The sequence below is a fragment of the Macrotis lagotis genome, chromosome 4 (assembly GCF_037893015.1).
Source record: "Macrotis lagotis isolate mMagLag1 chromosome 4, bilby.v1.9.chrom.fasta, whole genome shotgun sequence".
NCBI classification, from domain to species: domain Eukaryota; kingdom Metazoa; phylum Chordata; class Mammalia; order Peramelemorphia; family Peramelidae; genus Macrotis; species Macrotis lagotis.
In genome coordinates this window covers 7540539-7561525 of record NC_133661.1, presented here as the reverse complement: position 1 = coordinate 7561525, position 20987 = coordinate 7540539, and the positions used below count along the sequence as shown (strand labels likewise).

At 51.3% G+C, this 20987-nt stretch overlaps 1 protein-coding gene across 5 annotated transcripts in view; it reads left to right on the top strand.

Annotated features, from left to right (window-relative positions):
* The first annotated feature begins 1654 nt into the window (after positions 1-1654).
* PTPRE (protein tyrosine phosphatase receptor type E) overlaps positions 1655-20987 on the top strand; it is a 147056-nt gene continuing 127723 nt past the window's right edge. For 2 of the 5 annotated variants that reach the window (XM_074232171.1, XM_074232166.1), the window contains exon 1: positions 1655-1738. The gene's annotated coding sequence lies outside the window, so the exon portion shown is untranslated. Of the gene's footprint in view, positions 1739-4557; positions 6338-7056; positions 7986-16959; positions 17422-20987 lie in introns of those variants that run through there. The other 3 variants (XM_074232167.1, XM_074232169.1, XM_074232168.1) reach the window with 3 other exon arrangements.

Genomic DNA, 20987 nt, shown 5'->3' with positions numbered 1-20987 from the left:
CTTATTTGTGTTCATATTTATTTCTTTATGATCTTTAGACATGTAGCTATTTGGGGTCAGGGCCTGTCTATTTTGTCTGTATTCTCAAGACCCAGCAAGGTAATGGGCTCCTGGCACATGTTCTGTAAAGCTTAGATGATTTCTTGGTTAGCAGACTGTTTGTTAGGGTGGTTAGCTCATTTAAATTTGTGTTGTGTGTGTGTGTGTGTGTGTGTGTGTGTGTGTGTGTGTGTGTGTGTGTGTGATATAAGGGCCTCCAAGGTCCATCTGGATTCCTCTTCTTTGGTTTTGCAGATTTTGTTTTGGACAAACAAAGATGGGTTATCATGGCTCTGAGCCCCCAGACAGGAAAATGGTCTCCTGTCTAGGTAGAGGCTGGGCTCTCTTCCCAACCTGATGTTTCTCTCTGCCTCTGTTTGACTCCTGGCATCTTGGGGATTGAAGTACAATTCTGTTCAACTACAACCGTCTGGGCAGTGAACCCCTAGATCATAGTGTGGACTCTGCGGGTCCATAGATGGGGCAAGTCATGGAGAGCCCTGGGTTTGGCAATTTCCCTCAGCTGGGGTTTCTGTTCCAAGACGGGGGTCCTCGGGACACCATCTGTGTCTCCCTTCTCCCTATCTCAGTCCTGTCTCTGGTCCTGGGGGGTGGGGGGTGGGGTCTGGAATCCGAGCTTGCTCCATCCTCTGCTCCTTACCCTCCCTGTCTGTTCTTGGGGGGTTCAGTCCTTGTGACCGGGTGCCCATTCCTCAGGCCTTTACCAAGCCTTTCAGCCAACGACGGAGTCTGGCCTCCCCGGCCAGCTGACACCTTTTTAGGGGGTCACGGGTGTGGGCGCCCCCTGAATCTGGTCTCCCTTTGGACTGGGCTTGAGCCTTCTGAGGTGGAGGCTCTGAAAGGACAGAGTCAGTGGGGGCCGGGCAGGAAGGTCCAGGGGGAGGAAGGGTTAGTGCGCGCACACAGACACAGATACACACACAGACACACAGACATGCAGACATGCAGACACACATGCACACACACGCACACATGCACACGCACACAGACACACACACAGACAGATACACACACAGACACACAGACACATAGACACGCACACAGACACACACAGGCACACAGATACACACACAGACACATAGACATGCACTCTGACACACACACAGGCACACATGCACAGACACACACGGACACACACAGATACACACAGGCACACACACAGACACACACAGACACACACAGGCGCACACACACACACACACAACGCGCACACTCCTGGCCTCCCTGGGGGGACTGGCATCTTGCCTCTGCCGAGAGGTCCCCGGGAGTCTCGCTGCGGTGGGTCCTGGGTTCCAGTCCGGCCGGGTGCGATTCGGGGCCCCGGGGGGGGGGGCTGCGCTTCCCTGCGCTGGGCGCCAGGCGTCGCCCCCTCTCCTGGCCGGCCGCTCCGGGAGGGGGCGGGGAGGGGGCGGGGAGGGGGCCGGCGCTCGGCGCGGCGGCTCCGGGGCAGGCGCGCAGCCCGGCCCAGCCCGGCCCAGCCCAGCCCGGCCCAGCCCGGCCCAGCCCGGCGCAGCCAGGCCCAGCGCGGCGGCCGGGGGCGGGGGCGCAGCTGGCCAGCTGCGGGCGGCCGGGCCGGGGGCGGGGGCCGGGGCCCTCCCAGCGGCCGCGGGCGGCCCGGGGCGGGGGGCGGCCCCGGCGCGGCGGCGGGAGATGCGCGGCGGCTGGACGCGGGCCCCAGGTAAGGGGGGCGGGGGGCGGCGGGGGGGGGGGGCGCCAGGCTGCCCCCGCCCCCAACTTCCCGAGCCGGCCGGCCCCGAGGAGCGGCGACCGGGGCGCGGGGGTTGTGGGGGGGGGGCGGGAGCGCCCGCAGTGGAGCCTTGTCCGCGCTCCTGCGTGTCCGTGTGTCCGCGTGTGTGCGCAGTGTGGGGGCGCCGGGGACGGGCGCGCTGCCACACCGGGGCACCCTGCCGGGGCATCCCCGCCCCCCCAGTCTCAGCAGCACCCGGCCCGCGCCCCGCCGTCCTTCTGTCGGAGTTGGGAGCCGAGGTGATGCGGGGGGCGATCGGGGGGTTCCCTTGGCCCAGGGTCCCCCCATGCCGGCCCCCCTTGAGCCACGGATGCTCACGTGATCTAAAAGCCTGGGGAAGTGGAGGCGCCGGCCGGCAGCGGGGCTGGGGTGCAGCCGCGTGGACACGGAGAGGGGCTCCGAGGCGGCTGGGGGGCGGCTCCCGCGTGTGCAGCCTCTGAAGCGCCCCAAGGAGCTCGCAGCCCCACAAGGCTCCTGCGTACGAAGCCCTGGGGATCCGGAGGAGAGCGAGGCAACCTCTGCCCCTCCCTTGGGGAGACCGCGGTGAGAAGGCCACGGAGGCGCGTCGGGGGACCCCTGCTTCAAATGCACCTCTTAGTGACTTGCTCAAGGTCACACAACTAGTAAGAGGCTTGACCTCGGGTCTTCCCCACCCCAGGGCCAGGGCTCTAAGCCGCCCCCCCCCACCTCGCCACCCGAGGTCCAGTCTGGGCCTTAGAAGTTTCCAGACTGGCCCAACGTCCCAGGGATGGCAGACGGGGTCCAGGGGGGCTTCCCTGGCTCTGGCCCCCTCCGCCACCCCCCCCAGTGAATCTGCTCACTTATGGGGTTCTATGGGTGGGCCAATGAGCTCCCGCCTCATCCACTGGAACATCTGCTTTTCATAACAGGGCTATGGAAGAGACGGAATAGTGGGATCTGGGGGCGATGTGGGGGGAGCAAGGGGGAAGGGCCAGGGCTTGGGTTGCCTCTCCATGGGGTCTAGCTCAGCCAGTTGCTCTGCGATGTCTGATTCTCAGTGAGCTCCTTTGGATTCCCCGGCAGGAATACTGAGGAGTGCTTCAGCTCATTTTACAGATAAGGAAACTGAGGCAAACATGGTGAAGTGACTTGCCCAGGGTCTCCCAGCTAATAAATATCTGAGCTAGATTTGAACTCAGGAAGACTCCAAGCCCAGAGTTCTCTTCAGGCCCCCCACTGAGCTGTCCGCCCTTGACTGGTCTGCCTCTGGAGGCCCTGGTCCTGGGGAACCAGTGGAAATGACGGCCCAGGATTGTCAGGGGCTCAAATACACTTCTGAAAAAGTGCCCCCCCCATTTCTTGACTCAGCTTTGCTCCTTAGTCTCTTCTTCATAAAAAAGTGCAGTCACCAAACAGAAGTTTGGCCCTTTCTTCCCGTGGCCCTAAGCCAGGGAGGGGACAACGGGGTCCCATCAGGAGCTGGGAGGCCTCTAGTCTCCAACTTCCTACTGGGCGGCCTCCCTCTTGCCTTCGGTCCCCAGGGCACTTGCTACCTCTCCCATCTCCTCAAGGTGCCTTAGGAAGACCACCCCCAGGCCTTTTTGTCTTCCTCGACTGTGACCTTAGGCCCACTAGGAGCCTGCTCTCTCTGTCCTCACCCCCAACCCCCGGCTTCCCCAGCCAAAGCCCCCTTCCTTCTGTTGAGGCCTCCCCTCTGCTCCTTATCTCCTCTTCATCCTGTCTCTGTCTTGCTTCTACAGAGCTGTTGATAAACTTCCTCCCCCATTAATCCCTCAGCTCCCGACGGTGCCTGACTGACCCCCCAACTGCCACCGGGGACTCTCTGCCATGATGCCCCGGCCTGGCCCCGGGACTTCCCTGGGCTTGGGCAGCACAGATGGAACGAGATGGGTGGACCATCCCCAGGAGGGGGGCAGGTGAACTCTCCGAGGGGGAGGGCCTGCCACCATGGAAACAAACCAGGCAGCGTTCCCTAAACTGACCTGATTTCTCCAGAAGCTGCCTCCCCAGACTCCTCTGCTCCATTCGAGCCCTCACTGTGAGTTTAGATCATTCGTGATATGACATGAGAGGCCAAGGGGTGGGCAGGCGAGGGGAGCAGCAGCCAGGGACCCGGAGGAAATCAAAGGCAGCGCCATCTTGGCTGCCAGGATTCATCTTCCCAGAGGGTGCCTCAAAAAAAGAGGGAGAGGGCAAAGTGGGGCAGTGACAGAAACCCTGAAGTCTGCTTTCTGTCTTCTGCCCCTTACTGAGTGTCCCTGTAAGTCACTGACCCCAGCCGAACCGCAGTGAGTTAATATGATAATGGTCTTAAATAGCTAATGAGCTCTCCTTCCCACCCTGGGTCCCATCGGCTTTGGCATGATCAGTCCTTTTGGAAGCAAGTCCCTCAGTCCAAAGAATGATTTAGTGGCATCTGGAGCCAGGGGAGGGGGTGGGGTCAGGACTCTGGGGAAAACCTCATCTGTAAAATGGGTGTAATCACACATGCCATATCCTGTCTTCCCCCTCAGGGTTGGTGTAGACTTCATGTGAGAGGATAGCATATATTATTATTATGGTTGGTAATGGGCCCAGTTGATGATTTCATTGGTCTAGGAATAGTCTCCAGTCACAAAGCCAGCATGTGTGAGAGACAAGACTCGAACCCAGGGCTTCCTGTCTTGGGAGTCCTCTCCAACCTACTATGCTGTCTCTGGAGTTGTGCTGATAGCTTAGGGAAGGTATGTGGTGGATGAGAGGGAGGGGTGAGGGATAGAGAGCTGGGGAGGGGTCACTCCTCCATATGTCTATTGGAGATATTGGCAGTGTGGATGTGGCAACCTCTAGCTTGTCTATAAAGTACCGAAAATGGACATTCACTGGTGAACGCTGGAGCCTGAGAACCCGAGGAGTGAGCCCCCCAGAGGGAGCAGATCGTCTTTGTCTTATTAGTGAATGTGGCTGCTTTCCCCTTTTGAGATCACTTTTATTAATTACTGCCCCACCGCAGTGGGTGGAAACTTCGAAGGGGAAGGGGCTGATTCGGGCATCAATGTGTCCTCCCCAAAGGGAACCCTCTATCTTGGCTGGTAGAGCAGCCTTTGGGGTGGGCTTCAAGGCAAGACTGATCTTATCTGGGTTGTGGGAAAGGGAATTCCTGTCCAGTTGGGTTTGGCGAACAGGTTCTGAGATGCTGTTATTCATTACTGTTCATTTCTGTTACTCGACCTTGCCTGGCAGCGTTTATGCCATACTGCCCCACCAGCTCACCAGCTTGCTCAGAGCAGACCTGCTTCTCTATCAATGCCTTGAACTAAGAGGACCCATTCATTCTAATCATCATCCACTTCCATTGTTCTAATCATTGGCTGTCTTGTTCTCCTGTATCCACTTTTTTGTGTTCTTGGGATTCTCCAAGCCTGCTGGAGTTTCTTTGGATCCCTCCTATTTGCTTTGTGCACTATGGCGGCATCCTGTCTCATTCATCCACTGTGGAGGTGATGGATGCCCTTTCCCTTGTATTCTCTTGTAATCACTAAGGTGCTGCTTCTCTCTGTCTTGGACCTCCTTTTCCCAGATCACTGAGCTGGATCCAGCAGAGGCCCAAGAGAAGCTTCGTCTACAGTTTTTCTTTTTTGGCTTAGTTAAGTGACTTACCCAGGGCCACACAGCTCATAAGCATCAAGTGTCTGAGGTCACATTTGAACTCAGATCCTCCTGATGCCAGAGTCAGTCCTCTATCCACTATGCTACCTAGCTTCCTCACCTTTCATTTCATTTGATTTCCAGCATCTCCAATGCAAATCTTATCAGAGCTGTTAATAGCCTCCCCTCCCCCCAAAGTGGGAAATTCAACTGCACATTAATCTCTGCTTTTTGTGTCTTAAAGAAATTTGTCCTTATTCTCTGCTCTGAGGAGCTTCTTGCTTGGTTATCTGACCTGACTTAGGCCAAAGGGTCCAGAGTTTCCCTCCCTGTCTCCCTGTTCAGAGGGAGCCTCCCATGGCAGGGAGGGTGACGGTGGGGGGAGGGGACTTTATTGGGTCTGCTCCTTTCTCTCCCAGGTGCTCATTTAAACAGAGCAGCTCACCTGTGGCAGACTTCATCATAAACAGTAAAAATAATTGGTCCAACTTCTGAAGTTGGACCAGCCCAGCCCAGCCCAGCCCAGCCCAGACCAAGACCTTTGAAGCTCGATTCAGTGGCACCCTGGCAGGGTGAGGCAGACTGGACTAGGCAGAGATGTGCTGGGCTGACTTCTGGGAAACTTCTTATTGAGTCACTCCTGTTTGTTCTGCCTTCCCCCCTCCACCCCTGCCACTCTAACCTTCACCTCCATCATGGGGTGGGGCTTGTCCTTCTGATGGGCAGGGGCAAGAGCCTTAGAAGTGATCTCGTCTGTCCCTGTCATTTAGTCCCTGCTCTCAAGAAGCTTAGACTCTCAATTGGAGGAGGCAACACATAAGAGAAAATTCAGCTTGCAGGCCAGATGGCAATGCCCAAGGATCCTTGGCAAGGGTCAGTAGTTCAAGTGGCAGTGCCCATTTTGTTGAGCTTCAAGGCAAGGTGAGTGTGGTCCTCCATCTCATCCAAGTTGTGTGAATCATGAAACCACCTTGAAGGGTCCTCAGTGACTCGGTGATGGCCAGGGTAAATGGACCCCTGAGAGCAGCTGTCTTTCCACCTCTTGGCAGACCCCACTGGGTTCTGGGGAGAGGAAGAGGACAATGAGAGGAATGGTCAAGGTCCTTGGCTCATCATTTCCTTGATGCAGAAGGTTTCCATGCTCTTTTTCTCTCTTCAACTCTGCTACTTAAGCCTGTAGCTTCTGATGATCTCCTGCCACAGAAGAAAACCTCTGTGTTCCCTCATAAACCGGGTATCCAGGTTTGGGGGAGACCTCAGGTGGAGCTGCAGAGCTCACTTTAATGAGTGGCTAAAGCATACTTTGGGTGGGTATCCACAGTTATGTTTCTGAGTGTTTCCAAAGGGAAGAAAGAGGAGTCTCTCAAGTCTCTCCCCCTCCCCATCCCCCGCTAAATTGCTTCTGTTAATGTTCACTCTTTTGAAGACCGGCTTGGTCCATGTGTACAAATGGACTTCAGCCTGGTCTTGATCCAGATCATCCTATGTCCTCAGTAAATGAGGCCTAATTATAGCCATTTTGTTTTGTGTCTAGAATTCAGTTCCTTGCTGTATGATTGGCATTATGCTGGCCTCTAGGAGCCTAGAGAGAAAGAAGGATGAATTCTGGACCTGGGGGTGGGGGAAGGGGAGGGTGTGGACACAGGGTACATGGATTAGTAAAATACAAGTCATTTGTACAAGGAGTGAGCTGAAGGGATTCTCAAAGGATCAGATGGGAGATTTTACCTGAACAGGCCTTAGAGAGAAGCTCCCACTCTTTGAGATGACGGTAAGAGAAAGGTGGACTCCTGCTCATGGGGAAAAAAAGACAAAGACCCAGAGGCTGAAAAGGTTCATGGAACAATAAGCCAGACAGTTTTTGGTATACTTAAAGACAAGTATTGTGAAACAGGACCAAACAGGGCAATGGCATGATCTGTATTTATTGTAGAGGCTCTCTGGTGTTAATGGAGATTTATGAGGAGAGGATGGGCAGGGTCAGACTTGTGTCTTTGGAAGATGATTCTGGGAGTCCTGTGGAGAAGGCTTTGGAGAGGGGTGAGATGAAAGCAGGGAGACCCAACTAATTTGATAATTGTCTCTTCTACTATTCTAGAGCCCCAGAGAGTCTGTAAGTGCAAGGAGAGATGTTGTGGGCCTGATCTGCTCACAGTTTCTTAGATCTGCAAGTTCGCATTCCATTGCCCCAGCTGGCTTATCACCACAGAGAATGACCTACAAATGGAGAAAAACCAAAGATGCCCCTTGGGTCTATTGCGACACGAGAAATTAGGAAGTGGTTACTTCCCTCCTAGGGTATTGAATCATCACTCTCCCTCCCCTGTCTGACCCGGGGCTCTGTATTAGAAGAACTCTTTTCAAATGGCAGATTTTAGATGGCATTTCTTCCCAATAGATTATAAGGCCTTGAGGGCAGGAAGTTTTTCATTTTGCCCTGGAAGCCCAGTCAACACAGCCAAGCAGTGGAGGACAGAGCTGTCCTCCTGTGGAAGAGCCAGGTGAGGGTCTTCTCCCCAGGGAGCTCCGGGGACTCTTGAATGCTTTGGGAGAGACGAGCTGACTTTGGGTGAGTTTGCAGAGCTGCCTGGGTGCCTGGGGGGGGGCGGTCCAGTAGCTCTTCTCATGGCGTAAGACCCAGTTGGGCAAGAGCTACCAGTATCCTCTTTCTGTCTCAAAGAGAGGAAGCAAACCAAATTGTGGCCAGAGATGAAGGGTGTCTATGCCTGAGAAAGAGACCTGGGCAGCAAGCTTTCAAAGGCAGAAAGAGGATTATCTGAGAGCCAGTGGAGATTTCAAAAAGGTGGTCCAGTGGATAGAACCCTAGGTCCGGGGTCAGGAAAACTCTTCTTCCTGAGTTCAAATTTGACCTCAGACTCTCACTAACTGTGTGATCCTGGACAAGTCATTTAACTCTGCTTGCCTTACTTTCTTCATCTGTCAAATGACCTAGAGAAGGCAATGGGCAACGTTTGCCAAGAAAACCTCAAATGCCTCATGAAGAGTCAGATACAATTGAAAAACAACTGAGCAGAAGCAAAAGTGGGTTGGGCGTGCTGGGAGGTGGAGTTATAGGGGCACCAGTGCCCCTGCTTTCCCATGGCTCCTTGGACAATGGGCATTTCTCTTTTCATTCCTTTTTTTTAAACGTCTTTGATAGTTTGAATGTATATGAGGTAAAACCTAGAGTTATTTGAATTTCTATTTCTCTGTTAGAGAGTTGGAAGCTTTTTCACATGGCTATTGCTAACTTGGATTTCTTCACTGGGAAAACTGTTCATTTTCTATAACTGTTGATCTCTTGGAGAATAGCTCTTATAATTAGAAATTTGGATCATATTAAAGAGTGGAGTGCATGGGAATTGTGTTGGTAGGAGGACTGGTGCGGCAAGTCTTTGAAGCACATCAGGTGAATAACATGGCTGACAGTGGCCTTTTGGCGGAGTCCATGGAGTCCATCCATCATCCCATTTGTCTTCGCTTGGCCCTGCTCATGGACAATGAGCTGGGCCCACAACTGAATAGCAGTAGAGGAGTGGGCTGTAATTCTTGGAGTTACTCCAACTTTCTCCCTGAAATAAAGACCCATTTTTATTTTATTCTATTTTATTTTAACACCTGATAGCAAGTCATGGTTTGCTCAGTTTCTGAAGAGCTGATATTAAAAATCAACTATCGGGCAATTAAGGAGGGGGTCTCAGACTAGCTAAGCACATTGTAAATTTGGAATTGGACTGGAGAACTGGTGTAAAGGAGGTCATCAGAAAAATGTATGGCTGGGAAAAAATGGGCCAGTCATGTAGCAAGAATGAGGGATGACAGATGGACAGCCTCGGGCTCCAGCAATATCCTTGAAATGTCCACAGAACATGAGGCAAGATGGTACAATGGGAAGAGCATTGATGATAGATTCAGGAGACCTGGGTTCAAATCTCACCTTGGATGCTTACTATCTGTATGACCCTCCCTCATATCCTCTGGGGTCAGATGGCCCTGAGAACCAATATACTGTGACCCCAGCATGTGGGATGAAGGACATATAGGAGAGTTACATAAGAAGGATAGGCATGAGTGGGTCCCACTCTGTTGTTAGAGAGAGGACCCACATTGATGAGATAACAAGTCTGTGGAGTTAATAATGAATAAAATATAATCCAGGAGCTTTCAATGAGGAAGTTTGCTCAAAATGAGTTTTTTGGTCCCTTGCTGGTTACTGTCTCTTGCCCTAAGATGGCCCTACACGAAATGAGATTTTTGCTTTCCAAGATGTTCGGGACTCCGTGAAGTTACTGATCTTTGAATATGTGATTATTTCTTCAGTCACCAGCCCCAGGACACTCAGAGCTGTCACCTCCAGGGATTGGCCCTGCAATTATTACGGAGAGTTGTAATTTCCCACAGGCTCTGATGAGCAGCCGGCAGGAAGTATTAATTGGGTAATGCTTGTTTTCCACCTGGGTGTTAACGATTCAAACATTGCTTCCAGTTCTTTCTTCCAGAATGTACAACCAATCACACTTGGAAGGCTGGTCCCTGACAGCCTTGGTCTACGCCTGGGCTTCTTTTGGGTCCCCTAGCAGGGACTTGTTCTGCTTATAAGCTCCGCTCCCTTTATGATGTGTCTCTTCCTGAGCCATTGTTTCTAATCTCTTGTAATTCTTCATTTATGAACTATATCATTACCTGTTGTAGACATAGAATCTGGAGATTCAAAGGGGAGAGGAGTCAGGCTCAGCCCCTCCTTTTTATAGGTGAAGGCTGGAGAGCATCTTTCCCCTCTCTGACCTGCAAAAAAGAACTATTCCTTTTTCTCTCTGGACCTTGTGATTTGCTCATAAACTTGTTTATTTTTCAGATTTATATGTTAAGTAGTAAAGGAAACTAAGACCCAGAGGGGCTTATTTACCTAAGATCCTATAAGAAACATGTACCACAGACAAAGAGCTAAGGAACAGAGGCCTAGGGATGATCAGTACATGATCCAAGGTCACACAATGGGGCATTTATTTCAGTTCCACAAATTTTATTAATGCATTTCCTACTGAGTTTAGCAAGCATCCGAGACAGGACTTGAACCTTGACCCTGTGATCTCCCTAGCCATATTTTTCCTGTTCTACTATCCTGATTTCAGAGAAGAACTGAAATTCCAGTCTGTGTCCAACTATGTCCTTTGGGGCTTTCTTTATAATAATTCCTCCCTTGGCCTGACTCACTTACCAAATCCTGTGTTGGGTTCTGATAGTCCCTGCCCACAGCAAGCTTATTTTCTAATGAGGGAGCACAATCCTGGAAATCAGATCATCCAAGATAAAGTCAGAGAAGATGGAAGTCAGCTTATCCAGGGAAGGGTTTTGCATTGGGCTGGATCCAGAATGTGCCACTGGAGGTGGTGGAGTCAAGAGAGAGAGAGCCTCCTTGGAAGACCCGGTGTGGCTGGACTGATCTTTGGAGGAGAGGAGGGTGGTAGAGAGTTGTAAATTAGCAATAGACTAAGTCCAAAAAGACCTTTGATGACAGGACTTTTTCTTTGATCTTGGAGCTAATAGGGAACCATTTGGGTTTATTGAGCCTTGGTGGTGAGATGATCAGACTCACACTTTAGGATGTTGGAAGAAATCCCTCTGGCAGCTTAGGGGGTGATGGTTTGGAGTGAGGAGAGATTTGAGGCAGGAGATGAGTAAGAAGCCCTCACTTGTCATTGTCTTCCCCAACATGCAGCTTTGTTCATGGTTTTTGGTATCAACTTTTCCTCTTGGTCCCCCTTCTCTGTCTGGGGGCTGCCTGTGTTGCTTGCCCCTTGACCCCTCCTTTTGGAAGGAACTTTCCCCAAGTTACCTTCCTTTGAATTCCCCCAAAAGTATTCTGTCAACCCTGGTGTGAGGAGCCCCTTGCTCTGACTTCAGTTGCTTGGAAGAGATGCCCACCCTCCTCTCAGCTGGTCCTAGGTGATGCCCCTCTGGAGTGATCTGGGAGGGTTTATTGGACATCTGACTGCCTCTCAAAATCTCCTACTGCTTGGTGTTTATCTCTTACTGTAAGCATGGCAGGGCGACCCGAGGCCCAGGAAGGATTTTAAGCAGTGATTTACCAGGGCAGATGGGAAGCTTGTCGGGTTTGGGGGGCATAATGAAACCATTGACTCCTTTGCACCTGATTTGAAAGTCTCTGGGAAGCCTCTGTTTGCCTACTCTGAAAGGGCCTGCCTCTGGAGGATTGGGTGGGAAATAAACACAAAGTTTACTTTGATTGGGTGGAAAAGTCCTATTATCCTCTCATCTCCTATTATCTGACACCCCTGACAGGGTCTCTGGGTGAAATATGACCTTTGGATTCATCTTGTGCCAATGCCAGAGTATTTAGAGTGCACTAGCCCAAGAGTTCTTGGCACCCACCGGCCCACTGGTGGCCACACAGGGAGGCCATCAGGGCCAAATGAGGTCATGGCTATAAAATGTGCTCAAAGCAGCACATTCATGTCAGATCTTATGAAGGAGGAGAGCCACAGTGACTTTGAATTCATCTGGGGCTCAGCAGGATTCCAGGAGATTCTTTGTCCTGGTCTCATCCCCTTGCTTTTCTGTATAGCCTTCCCCTTTAGAATGGAAGCTGCTTGAAGGCAGGGGGCCCTTGCTTTGGGCTTGTCTTCCCCAGTACTTGGCATCCACCACCAATTTTGGTCCACTTGATTTATTGACTTGTACTGAATGGAGCACTGGCCTCAGAGGTCCTGCTCTTGACCCATGTGTGACCCTGAACAAGTCACTTCTCCTCTGAGAGCTGGAGGCAGCTAGCTCCCTAATGCTCTAAGTGGTGGAGAATGTGTCTGACTGCTTTGGTTCCCCACCAAGAGGACATTTAGAATGGCCCCATCTTTAACCATGACCACGGAAGCCCTTGACCCATTTAGCACTGTTTTGGCTCCTGGCAGGGTGACTTCTCATGAAGTCAACCCAAAGACCCAGATTTGAACCCTGCCTGTGTGACACTTGCCTGGATCTTAGTGAAATGAATGAGGAGAAGTGTGTGTGTGTGTGTGTGTGTGTGTGTGTGTGTGTGTGTGTGTGTGTGTGAGAGACAGGGACAGACTAGGCAGAGAGAGAGAGAGGTTCTAGACAGTGTAGGGAAGCCTAGGGGCCCCTCCAAAGAATGAGGGTTTTAAAAATGGATAAAAACAAGATACCTAGGATCATGAAGGAAAACAATTGGAATCTAGTTATCAAAATATTTTTGAAATACCAAATCCTTGTATCTTAGGTTAAGAATCCCTGAAATGGGTGATCTTTAAAGTCCTTGCCAGCACTTAAACATGAAACAAAACAGCACCCAAACCAAATCCACCCAACAACCATCTCTTTGCCTGCTTAGCCCGTCAGATACTATTTAGGAATGAAGGGCAGTTTTGCTACTGCATAGCTGTGGGAGCCTTGGGAGGCTACTTTTCTTGCCAGGGCCTCAGTTGCCTCTATTATCAAAGGTGATCTTGGACTAGCTTCTGGTCCTAGCCTGTAAGAGCCCAGGACTCCAGGTCATCTGCCCCCTGTGCCTCTCTGATAGCAGGTGAGACCTTGAACTCTCAGCCCAGACATCTTCTGGTCTCTCATGCAGCTTTCTCTCCTGGTCCTCTTCTTTTGTAAGAAACATCTCCAAGCTCCTGCTCCAACTATCTTTTCCTTTCCACCCCTTCAGCTTCCTTTTGTTTGTTGACTTCCCAATTAGATTATAAACTCCTTGGGGGCAAGAGCTTTTTCCAATTGTATCCCCAGCATTTAGTACAATGCCTCACATCTATCCCAAATATAATGTTTTTTGTCTGTTGTCTCTGTGACTCTACTGTCATGATGGTGACCCTGTCTCCAAAACCTTTCCAGTGGAGAGCAGTTTCCATTGGTTCCCTCCAAGCTGGAGAAGCCTGGAGCTTGGATCCATCCAAGGACCACTGGAGCTCAGTCCTGAGGGGCTCATGGCCAGCACGGCCCCAGAATTTCTTGGTTGTAGCAGCCAAGAGAGGCCCTATGCCCCGAGACTGGAGGTCTCAATCTGTGCCAGGAGAAGGAAAGACCATACACACAGAGAAATGGCAGATCCCTGAAGGAGAATAATTGGGAAACTGGAATACCAATGTTAACCAACTGCAGCAAGTGGAACCTCCAACTTGGCTCTTCTAAAGGAGAAAATCTATAGCATGGAAGGAAGAAGGGAACAGTCTCAGGCTCCTGTCCATCCTGCAATTTACCACTGGAGAGACATGTCAGACCTCCTGGAGACTCATCTTCTTCTCTGCAAAATGGGGAGAATATCACCTGTGTGTTTTCTGTATGTGGCTGGTTGTTGGGAGGATCCAGAGAGATGCTCTTGGTACCATCGAAGCTCATAGGAACAGCATTCCTGGGACGGTTCCAAGGCTTTCTTTAGGAATGGACACAGTGACCTTTATTTTCAAGCAAACAAATACTGGGCCTTTAAATTTTGTAGATTGTCTTTAACTCTGAAGGGAAAAAAATTGTGTTAGGGAGAAAAAAAATCAATGGAGTCTTCAAATCCTGCTAGAGGAATTATCGATGCCATTGGGGGGGGATTCTGTATTGAATTGCCTACTCTGTGATTTACTGGACCTGTCTCCCTTGGATTTGCAGAAGCAGCAAAACTGCTTCTTCCCTTCTCTTCCTCCCCTCTTCCCCTCCCCCCATGATTCTCTACTTCCTTTGGGGTTCACCACTCGCAGATGTGAAGTCACCCATCTTATTTAGGTGTCTCTCTCCTCTTCTTCCCCTCTCCTCCTTCCCTGTGATGCTTTACTTCTCTTGGGGGTCACAGCTGTCACACCTCTCAATCTGGTGCAGGTTCACTTGACTTACCCATCCTAACTTGGGGTCTTCCTCCTCTTCCTCCCCTCTCCCCTTCCCCCCATGATACTCTGCTTCTTTTGGGGTTCACCAGCTGTCACTCCTGCACACAACAGGTGCAGGTTCCCTTGTCTCACCCATCCTATCTTGGTGTCTCTCTCTTCCTCCCCCTCTACCTCCCTCCTCCTCCCCAGTGATTCTCTGCTTCCCTTGGGGTTCACCAGCTCTCCCGTCTCCCACAGATGGTTTGTGAACTCACCCATCCTATTTTGGTGTCTCCCTTCTCTTCCTCCCTTCCCCCCATGATTCTCTCCCTTCCCTTGGGGTTCACCAGCTCTCCTATCACCTCCAGCAGGTGTGGGTTCCCTTGACTCACCTATCCTGTCTTGGTTTCCAAACAAACTTTTAAAAATTCCTTTTCCTTTTTCTGTTTCATGTGGCTTTTTGAAGCCCTCCTTTATGTCCTGGCTCCCACATCAGACCCTCTCCTTCGGGTCAATCTCCATGACTTATTGACAGAACCTGCCGGTTTCCTCCCAAACTGAGAAGAGGAAACTTTCTTGGGAGGCCACGAGGAGGAAGCCAAACTGGAGAAAAGAACCTAAGACCAGGCCCGGCCTCTGCTTGGAAGGTTTTTCCAGCATCTCCGGCTGCGCCATCTCTTCCTCCCTTCCTCTGTCCCTCCATCCCTGCTCTCTGCTCACAGGCCCATTCTTGGCCCCACTAGAGGATCTGCTTCCCTTGGGTCCTTGGCAGCTTCTCTGGGCCTCCAGCCCTGGACACACTCTCACAAGCACTGGGCTCTGGTTGGCACGATGTGATAACCACGCTCAGTTCCATTCAACATTTATTAAGCATTGATCAGTGGGAGATGGCAGAGGGTATGTTGGCATCAGAGACGAGATGGCCCGCCATTCCTTGGAGAGTCCACCTGACAATCCTGGACTCCAGCTCCCAGGACTCAGATAGTCAATCCAAAACATCTGTGGAGTTCCTTCTCTGGGCCCCCCCAAACCAAGACAGCCCTTGTCCTTAAGGAATGAATTTTCTGTAGCTTCCTAAGGCTAGAAGGTGGCAGAACAGGATCTGATCTTCTCTGGAGGGAATTCCCTCACTGGGGATTCTCCCAATGGAGAATGGAATCATAGTTCAGGAGGGAAGAAAGGAAGAGAGGGAAGAAGGGAAGGAGGGAGTAAAGGAAAGAACGAAGGAAGGAAAGAAAAAGAAGCTATATACATATATATATATATATATATATACACGTACATATATATTTGCATATACACATATACTACTGTATATACACACACTTGTGTGTAGTTGTATAGTTGGTGTTCAGCTCTTTGGTTTTGCCAGCCCCAGGGTCTCCCAGAGAGGCAGAGTTGATATGTGTGTGTTTGTGTGTTTAAAATCAACCCCCTCCAGCCCACCCCCCTCCTTTCCCTGGGGTCTCAGAGGAGAGCTGTCCGATCCGGTGGCTGAGTAGGCCTTAGCACCCTCCAACTCTGCCAGGTTCCAGAGCGCCAGGTCAGGGGTAGACGTCTCTGAGAATTCTACAGAGTAGCCCCAGCAGAAAAGACCACCCTGAATCCCTCTTATCCTCCATCCAAGTTGACCTGAAGTGAACTGGATCAGAAGAAAGGGGGTCATGAGCTGCCTTCCTACTGAAATGAATGGCTCAAGCAGGGGGCAGCAGGGAGTGCTGGTCTCCATGGGACAGCTCCTCTTGGTTCTTGTCAAAATCTGGTGAATTTGAACTCTGCCAGCCAGCACTACCACCCAGCCTTCCAACTCACTTCTCAATTACCAGGGGGTGGGGAGGCAGATGCATCTTGCCAACAAGATCCCGCCATCTTCCAGTCATCTTCCTCCTGGATTTGGCTGAACCATGAACCCACTGGGCTGTCCCACGTGAAAACATGCCATTCTTTATGCACACTACATAAATATAGCGAAAATTTCTATGGAGCTGGAGAAGATTCTGAAGAAGGTTGAGGCTGGCTAGTGTGGGGCTCTTTTGGCCATGTCGCAAAGGGACACTAAGTGGAAATAGGGGTCTGTGACAAGGTGGCTGGGGTTCAAATCCTTGCTCTTCTCACTACCTGGGGACCTTCTCCAAATCACTTTCCCTCTCCAGACTGAGGAGCTAGAGGCAGAGAGGCAGAATCCTATAACTTTCAACAGTGATTAAGTGTGTGCTGTGGGCCTAGCTCAGAAGGGAAAACATAGGATTTGGGGTCCAACAATCCGCCAACATGGATTAAAAATGTTGGGGGTCAGGCCCTGCCTGCAGGGAGCTTACATTCTAATGGAAGAGGCATTGTGCAACCAGATGCCTAGAAAGCAAACTCCACATAGGAGAACTAGGGAAGACTCTGGAACAAAGTAGGGCTGGAGGAAGGCTTCTTGGAGAAGAGGGGGATGCAAGGAAGCCAGGGAGGTCATAGATCTCTGGTTCTAGTCAGAATATGTCTCATCCAAGCCTCTCACTTTAGAGAGGAGGAAATTGAGTCGGAGATTAAATGACTTGGCCAGAACCAGTCAGCTAGTGGCATTTGGTCTCTGGCTCTAGACTATTGTTCTTTGTATGATGCCCACTGCCTCTGAGAGGACCTGGGTTCACATCACATTTTTCCACTTTCTCCCTTTAGAATAATGGGAAATCACCCCCCCCCCCCCCGCTTTAGTTTCCTCATCTGTAAAAGAAGGAGGTCGGCCTGAATGGATCTGTAATCCTATCATCCCATGACTCTGAAATGCTTTCCTGAAGGATCCTCTCTCCTTCTTTTTGCCCCTTTGCTTTGCTTCTTTCTCTCTGCTCCCCAGAAAGTAGTGGAGCACCCCAGGGACTACCAGTCCCTTTCTATTATGTATCACAGAGAGGGTGGGGATGGGGAAAATAAACTCCTCCCTCATAAATTGGGTCAGCCAGTGTATTCACTCCTATGATCTCATCCTAGAAGGAGCTTAGGACAGGAAGTCAACAAATCTGCGCAAATTGAAAAGATAGACAGAGTATCAGAAGAGGCCTCACGAAGAAGGTGGTGAGTCTTCACAAAAGCTAGAGATTCTAAAGGAAGGAAGGACAGCATTGCAGGCATGAGGGACTGCCTGGCCAAAGGCTTGGAGGCAGGAGACTAGATGTTGTCCACACAAGACAGGTCAGTTCCTTAATACATCCTTTCCCTTGAACCCTGACATCCCAGTATCAATCCTCATTGAATTTATCTTCTAGAAAATAGTCTTTCCATTTGGCAAGCATTTCCTTGTCCTGCATGGGCAAGGGAGTGAGCCTCCTGCTCTTGTAGGGTTCTCATTACATCGGCTGGTCTGGAAAGGCCTGCCCATGTCAGAGGCAGATGTCACTGGGGGATGACCTCAGCCAGAAATAGCATCCGGCATGTCCGGAGCTCACGTTCTTTTGGTGGTCAGTTCCTATTTCTGGTTCATGTGGCCTTGGCCAGAAGGAACTAGGTCCAAGAGAGGATGTGAAGTTCTTGATTCAAGGGAAGCCTTCCCCATGGCCCAAAAAAAAAAAAAAAAAGAGTGGGCCTCAGCGTCAAAGGGGTGCAACCCTGGAGAAGGAGGGCTTGAGGTCAGTCAACAAACATTCATTGGACCCTGGGCCAAAGCACTAGGGTTGCAAAGAAGGACAGAGAGCAGGCCTTGCTACTGGGCGCCCCCGGGGACTCCCAGTTTTATAGGGAGAGCAGCAGGGACTGGCTATGTCCCAACAAGATGACGGTCTTGGAGGTCGTTCACTCCACAGGCCACGCATCCAGAGATGATCCCAGGATTAAGGAGGACTGGAAAAGGCTTCCTGGGGAAAGTGGGTCATTTATGTGGGATGGGAAAGCCAGCAGAGATGGGAGGGAGAGCATTCCAGGCACGGGTCATGTGGAAGAAGGCTGCAAAGATAGGAGCAGTGGGGAACCCGGGAGTGATTGAATAGGGGGGAATGGGAGACATGGCCAAAATGGCAGATGAAGAAGATCCACTTGGCAGCTTAGTGATGGACAGATGAAGGAGAGGAGGGAGACCTGAGGCTGGCAGACTCAGAGGCAGGTGTCACAGAGACTTCAGAGGCCATGGGCCACTCCCTGAAGAGGCGACCCTTACTGAAGCAAACCTCTTTTCGTGCCCAAGTGTGCCCCTTCCAGCGTATCTCCTTCAGGCAGTGGCCCCCTTTCCTCTCTCTTCCGTCATCCTGATCCTCACTGGCGAGCTCATTTCTACCTCCGGTTGAGAGCGGGCCAGAGGAGGACCGCCCTGGCAAACAAGGAGCGTTGGTGCTCTGTGGTGCCCTCTGCAGTTCAGGCAAACCCGCCGGTGTACGTGTGACTTGTGGTTGTGAATAATGGGCAAGGGTATGGGGGAGCCATTCTTGTGTCTGTACCTGGGGGGTCTTGTTGTGGTCCCTTCTGGAGGGAGGGGGTGGGTGGTAGTGCTCACACGTATACACACACATGCCTGCATACACACACATTCACACACACACATTCTTTCCCCCCACATACACACTTGTGCGCTCTCTCTCTCTCTCTCTCTCACGCATACACACTCACATACACTCATGCACACATTCTCACACACAAACACACACACATCTTTCTCATACACACACTTGCTCTCTCTCACACACACACTTTCTCATATACACAGATACACACACACTTTCTCTCTCACACATACACTTTTTTTAGGTTTTTTTTTGCAAGGCAAATGGGGTTAAGTGGCTTGCCCAAGGCCACACAGCTAGGTCATTATCAAGTGTCTGAGACCGGATTTGAACCCAGGTCCTCCTGAGTCCAGGGCTGGTGCTTTATCTACCACACTTTCTCATACACACACACACACACACACACACACACACACACATTCTCTCACACACACACTCTCTCATTCACATACATTCTTTCCCCCACACACTTGCTCTCTCTCACACACACACACACACACACACACTCTCACACCTACATTCTCTCACACACATACTCTTACATACGTTATTTCTTACACACACCCACATTCTCACACACACACGCACAGAACCACACACTCTTACACAACCACACAATCTCTCTGTCACACACACACACACACACATACACACACATGTTCCTAGAAGCATAGCATCACAGGCCACACCAATGGGAGAGAGAGATGGGGTGGGGGAGCCCAGCACCCCAGATTCGTGTCTGTCCTGGGCCAGTGGGTTGCATGAGGAATCACTGGTGGGCAGTTGGCTCTGGCCCTGGCCCCGTGGGTCTTCCTCTTCCTCCCTGCTGCTGAGAATGGGCCACGGGCTTTTCTGAGCGCCGTCTGCACCCCAAGGGAGTCCAAGGTGAGGACACCAGCACACGTTCTAGAGGAGAAGAGGAACTTTCTCTTCCCATTCCGGGCTTGTGGGAGAACTCTGCTGCCCCATGAAGACGTGGTCACATGGGGGGCTTGTTTGAACCTATGCCTCGGCTGCTCCCACAGCAGACCCCAGTTCATAATCAATGTGTCTTTCAGCAAGGAGCTGTGAGGGTCCTTGACATTTTCTGAGACCTTGGGGGAGGAAGGAGAGCAGGGAACAGAAGGGCCTTCAAAGCCTCTGTTTTCGAGTTTGAAGACCCCCCTCCCCCGCCACGGCCTCTCCACTTTGGGCCTGGCAAAGTTTCTTCTTACAGCCTCCCAACCCATTCCTGTGTTTGCTCTCCCCAGTCTTCCCAGCCCTCCAGCTCCTGATTAGAGGGCACGGGGGGAGCAGTCCCCCGGGGAGCCCTGAAGAGCCCAGAGCCTCAGGCCAGCTTTGTGAACCTAGGCAGGCTGCATCATTTCTTTGCCTCAGCTTCCTCACCACAATACTGGTGAAAGATTGTGGGAGAGTGCTGTTGAAATCAGCCAGGCTCATCAGGCTCATTCCCCTGATTGGGGCAGGAGGAGGGACTCTGGGAATCTGGGGGTCCATTGGTGGCTCTGACCAGTCGCAGAGCCTTGGTCCCAATCCCTTGTGATTTGGGAGGGAAAATGATCTATCATTCCCTTTGTGGTCCCCACCAGGGCCAGGTGGGGCATTTCTGGCTGACCTGGGCCATTTGGAGGTCACAGGGCTGAACTGACCTTCTGTCAAATGAGGAACCTGTCTGCTTGAGCCAGAACTCAGTGGGATCATTGATGACTGATTTATTTTCCTTAAATTGAAAGCCCACATTGACTGGTTTTCATGAGGCCCTCAGTGACAAGGGGAGGCAGGCTAGTCCTCCATCAAGGTTCAACAATGGGCAGTCTGGGCATTCTTGTCCCTGCCACGCCTCTGACATCTCTCACCTCAGCTGCCCTGGTGCTGGGGGTCCTCCAGGATCACTTCACATTTGACTGTTTTATGAGTCATAAGGCTTTTCAGGAGATAAACCTCATTTTCAGGCATAATAAAAATAACCTGCCTCTTCTGAGATGATATTTATGTGATAATCCATCTAGAGTAGCAGAAGAGAGCTCCCTGGCCATCTGATCCAATTAACTTATTTTACAGAGGAGGAAACTGAGCTTTGGGAGGGGAATGACTTTGAGCTGGAAAGGCTATTATGTCTAATCCAGTTCTCCGTTTTCCATGCAGAGAAAATGAGACCTAGCGGGGGTGAAAACACCCACGTTTATACATCTGGAGTTAGAAGGAATCTCTCATCCAGTCTCCTGTAGGCGGTGGGTGGGTGGGGGGTGACCCAAAGGATCACAGAGG